Source organism: Arachis hypogaea, chromosome 7 (genome assembly GCF_003086295.3).
Source record: "Arachis hypogaea cultivar Tifrunner chromosome 7, arahy.Tifrunner.gnm2.J5K5, whole genome shotgun sequence".
NCBI lineage: Eukaryota > Viridiplantae > Streptophyta > Magnoliopsida > Fabales > Fabaceae > Arachis > Arachis hypogaea.
The window spans coordinates 56,623,979-56,629,445 of record NC_092042.1 but is presented as its reverse complement, the minus strand read 5'-3'; the positions used below and the strand labels follow the sequence as shown (position 1 = coordinate 56,629,445).

The 5,467-nt window shown below is 33.1% G+C and overlaps 1 pseudogene; it reads left to right on the top strand.

Annotated features, from left to right (window-relative positions):
- The first annotated feature begins 3,097 nt into the window (after nucleotides 1-3,097).
- On the top strand, nucleotides 3,098-3,208 carry LOC112704340 (small nucleolar RNA snoR2/U65; annotated as a pseudogene).
- Nucleotides 3,209-5,467: the final 2,259 nt, after the last annotated feature.

Below are 5,467 nucleotides of genomic sequence, written 5' to 3'. Positions count from 1 at the left end.
ATGATATCCATTTCGGCGAATATCTTTGAAACTCAACAAGTTCCTCAGAGACTTGGTAGATAATAGTGCATTATTTATTATAAATTTTGTTCCTCCAGGAAACAAAATTATAGCTCTTCCGGAGCCTTCTATCACATTGCTTGAGCCAATAATAGTATTAACATATTCCTCTTTTGGCACAAGATGGGTAAAATATATATCACTTTTGAGAATAGTGTGCGAACTTGCACTATCCGCAAGGCATACATCTTCATTACATATCCTTGCCATTCTCTTAAAAAACAAATAATAATAAAATGAGTAGTGTGCACAGTTAAATTGAATACTTGATCAGAATTATTTTTCTAATAAACACTATACATAAAATAATGTCATATACTAAAATTTTATTTTAAAATTTGACACATTTAATAATTTCAAAATTCATAAACATTAATATTTCATTATTTATGTACATCACATTTGAAACTTAAATACATAGAAAATAAAACTTAACAATAAGTTCTTTACATTATTTATTTACATAGATACTTCACAATCCCACATATTAAACTATTCCATCATTAATCAAATGACCAATATTTCCTTCAGGATCCTCAAAGAAATCAGATACATCATAATGAGTGGTGGAGTTCTCAGCATCATTTGAAATAAAATTTGTTTCCTTTCCTTTGTCGTCCTTTTTCAAAGATGCCTGGTAAAGATCGACTAGGTGCCTTGGGGTACGACAGGTACGTGACCAATGGCCTTTTCCACCACAACGGAAACACTTATCCTCTGTTGATTTATTCTGCCCGATATTCCTTTCTTTATCCCACTTCTGGTGAGATCCTCTCTTTTGAACATAATTCTTTTTCCTTCCATAATTTTTCTTATTATTAAAACCTTGCCATTTACCTCTTCTGGGGTAATTTGCCACATTTACTTCAGGAAATGGGGCAGCGCCAGCAGGGCGCGCTTCATGATTTTTCAATAACAACTCATTGTTGCGTTCAGCAACAAGAAGGCACGAAATTAACTCAGAATATTTTTTAAACCCTTTCTCTCGATACTGCTGCTGCAGGAGCACATTCGAGACATGGAAGGTTGAGAAAGTTTTCTCCAACATATCATGATCAGTTAATTTTTCCCCACACAATTTCATTCGTGAGGTGATTCGAAACATTGCAGAATTATATTCATTTATAGATTTAAAATCTTGTAAACGCAAATGCGTCCATTCATATCGGGCTTGAGAAAGTATCACCGTTTTCTGATGATTATACCTTTCTTCAAGGTCTTTCCAAAGATCTGCAGGATCTTTTAATGTGAGATATTCATTTTTCAATCCCTCGTCAAGATGACGACGAAGAAAAATCATGGCTTTGGATATATTAGATAAAAATTATTCTTTTAGATTAATTAAATTGTTTAATTTTATAATTTTAAAATTTAAATAATCTAAAAAATAAAAACAAAAACAAAAATACATTTCACAAAATCATTTGTCTCTTCATAAATCCTAATCAATTATTCATACCAAAAAAATTAAATAAATTTAAAAAGTGTTGTGAAATAAATAAAATATATAAAATAGAGATATATAAATAGAAGACTCTATTATTAATATAATTAGCTCAATAATAATTTATATATATATAATAATATTATATGTTGTAATGTGTATATATATACAAAGATAGAAAGAAGTATTAAAAATAAAGAGAGAGAGAATTGCATATGTTTATTGTTACTATCTCAATATAATAAAGATGATTAATATTGCTATTAATATTATATGTAAAGAGTAATAGAAAAGAGAATTTAAAATACTAATAAAATAAAAGAAGAGAAGGAATTGTAGTAGAAATATAAAGAGAAGAATATTTGATTGCAACATAAAGAGAGAATTGATCTTTATTTTGTATTATTGTTGTGTTATACGTAAAGGCTATGAAGCCTTATTTATAGTAGTACAAAATCAACCTTCATTAAAGGTTGGTCTTCAAATTTCTTCCTTGAAAATAAATCTCTTTGCGTGGGAAAGATTATTAGCCGCCCAATTGATAAATGGGCATTCATTTCATGTTTATCCCAACAAAAAGTACTAAACAAAATCACTTTATTCTTTGTTTGCTGGGTTCTCACGCAAACTCTCATCTCTAATTGTTCATACCAAAAAAAATATCATCTGAAAAACTGAGAAAAAAATAATAGAACAGAGCTTTATGTCTTCATCTTTTTGGGTTTCTCACCAACACACTCTCAACGAACGTCTCTCTCATTCCCAATTCTGAAACTCAAACTCTCTCTTCTCTCTTACTGCCACTAGAGTCTCTCTCGGTCTCACTAGAGTCTCTACTCGTTCATACTCACCGGCGTCTCGTTGCACCTCTCCTCTCGTCGCCGGCGTTTTAACGTCTCACCGGCGATAGAAGCACTCGTCGGATCGTCGTCGCTCGTGGTCTTCTGGTTTCATGTACTCGCCGTCGCGAGTCGCAGTGGATCGTAGACCGTCGTAGGGTCGTCACTTGCTTCGTCGCTCGTCTTCTTCTGGGGTCGAGTTCTCTTCGTCACCCAGTCGCCCTTGGTAAGTCCATGCATCATCACTTCCCCTGTTCTCCTTTCCCAGATTCCCTTCTCCCTGTATTTTGAGGTGATGTTTAATTGGTAATCAATTAATTTGTTAGTGATTGAATCTTGAATTTGTTGCTGTCTTGCTGAATAATTACCAAGTTTATTTTTTTCTTTGCTAAAAATTATCAGAGTTAAATTTGTTACTGATTATAATCGAACCTTGAATTTGTTGCTGGCTTGCTCAAACACCCCTATTATGTTTTCTATGCACTACTTGTGTATGTTACAGTTTTCATATGACCGGACTAACAATTTGTTTCTGTCTTACTCAAACACCCCCTATTATATTTATCTCTACAGTTTTCATATTGTACATTGCTTCATGATTTCAGTTTGTTTTTGCATGATATACTTCAACTGATAGTTTGTTTCCCTTGAATGAATTAAAATAAAAACTGTAAACTAAACATATACCCGATTTGGGTATTTGGATCAAATAAAAACAAGCTAAACCCCCAATTGACAAAAAGAAAATACAGCTAGTCTTATAATTGGACCAAGAGCAAGAATGTTCATTTGTTTCACATTTTTATAGGAACCTGCAGGTCTTAATACACTGTGATCTGCGGAGCCATTTTATATGATTACATTCTATTTTATGTAATCCTTTTACCAAAAAAGGAAAAAATATCTGTATTCCTCAACCATTTCTTAATGGATGCAGCGCTTTGAGATAGTTAATGGTGTCACTGAAGTTGAAGGAATAGCAGAGGAGAAAACTGCAAGTGCTGAAGAGGATGAAGGTACTAATTACAAGATCACACCTTTTCTTTAAATAGCATTTCAATTCATTCACTGATAACATTTTGATTTGGTTTTGTAGAAAAAGAAGTACATGCTTTTTGGCTCAATGCAGTGAAAAACAATAAAGTGTTAGTTGAAGAGGTTAGTTGGTTCTATCAATAGTAACTCCTTTTTTTTAAATGTTTATTTTATATCTTACAACCAAGTCCTAGTATTAGCTTAAGAGGTTAGTTAGTTCTATTCAATAGTAACTCCTTTTTTCTTTTAAATGTTTATTTTATGTCTTGCAACCAAGCTAATTTTAAGTCTTTGTGAAACAGATTTCAGAGCGTGATGAAGGTGCTCTCAAGTTTCTCAAAGATATCAAGTGGAGCAGGATAGATAACCCAAAAGGATTCAAGCTTGAGTTTTATTTTGATACTAATCCTTATTTCACAAACACTGTTTTGACAAAAACATATTACATAATTGATGAGGATGAGCCAATATTGGAAAAAGCAATTGGGTGAAGACCCCTTAATGGAAATAATCAAATCCATCTCAGGCATCAAGGTTATTCCTCTTTTAGGCCTTCATTTACTTTATAGCAAAGTGAGTACTAGAAGGCTGTTCAATTGTATTTGACTTTTTTTTATTGTATTTTTGAATATATTAAATGCTTAAAATCATAGACACATGTCTAGTGCATCAGTGAATTCTTTACTATAGTTGATGATTTACAATGCCCGTTTCTTCTCTTCCTTACCTTTTGTATTCAGGCTAAGGGAGGGGGACTTGCGTTTTTGAAAGGTATTCTGTCTGAACGAGCAGTTATTGATGGAAAAACGTTGCAGATACTACTTGTATATATAAACAGAGATCGTGAATATGTCATCTTCGATCCATACGAAAAAGAAGGTCACAAACTCAGCATAATTAGGCAGAATGTTGCACTTGAAGAACCTGAACTTACAAGAACTAGAAGAAGAGGAATTGCTGTAAAAGAAGGCCTTGATTCTGGATCGAAACAATGGGAATTGAGGCTCTTCTAGAATTAGGCTTCTGAGGCCACACTTGTGGTGCCTTTTCACTCTTGTACACCTTCTATGCTGCTTTTCAGTGATGGAAAAAGGAGGAAAGTTTGTGTTTTGAGGGAGAAGTGCCAAACGGGTTCCTCTGGGAATATGGGTTCCTTTAATGATGCAGCACTAATCGAAGAAGGACCTCTTCTTTAGCTTTCTCTCTCTATCTCTCTCTCAAACTTCATATCTTTTTGCCTTGTCTATGATGTTAGTTAGAAAAACAAAGGGGCTCAGAGGAGGAGGCATATTTCGCTGTATTCAAACTTTTTTCTATTTTTGACTTAGTTCAAATTTCCATTAGTCTCTTGGCAGTTTGGTTTTATTTTTCCTACCGGCCATCTATGATTCTTACATCTCCATTAGTATCCTTAAGTGAAATTGGTGCATTATGCATATGCCATAAACAGCACCATGTGCATTACTTTGAAATAAGGGAAGCAACTTTGCTGTGACATTAGACTTAGACTGAAGCCCTTGCCCTATACTGCATTTGATAGAAAAAAAATATATAAAATAAAATAAAATAAAGAAAAACACACTTTATTATATGCATTCCATGTATATTGCAGTTTCTTGGTATTATTGTTTTAATACATACACTTCAAGTTATACTGAAACTCAGTGAAACAGAAGAGTATTCATTAACAGTATTTATGGTAAGAGGATACATTTATAGATAATTATTGAAAAATAGTTTCCATCTTTTTTAAAAGCCTACACAATAATCTAGAGGAGTTTAAGAAAAATGATTCAATTTGATTGCATCTATCACTGTTGGGAATCCTTGGGATATTGATTTCGATACATACGATTATCAAAGCTAACTACTATGGCCCAAGGACTTTAATACCAGGTTACAACATTTGTTCTTAACCACTCGTGAATTAGATGGTGTAGTGAGAATTAGTTACTAATAAAATTGTAAGAATTAGCTGGAATCCAATTAATGATTGTTTCTATGTACAGATTCATCATTCCCCTATTTCATCACGTGAAGAGTGCAAATCATACTGGTGTTTCCATGCTACATGGTCAATTTCGGATGA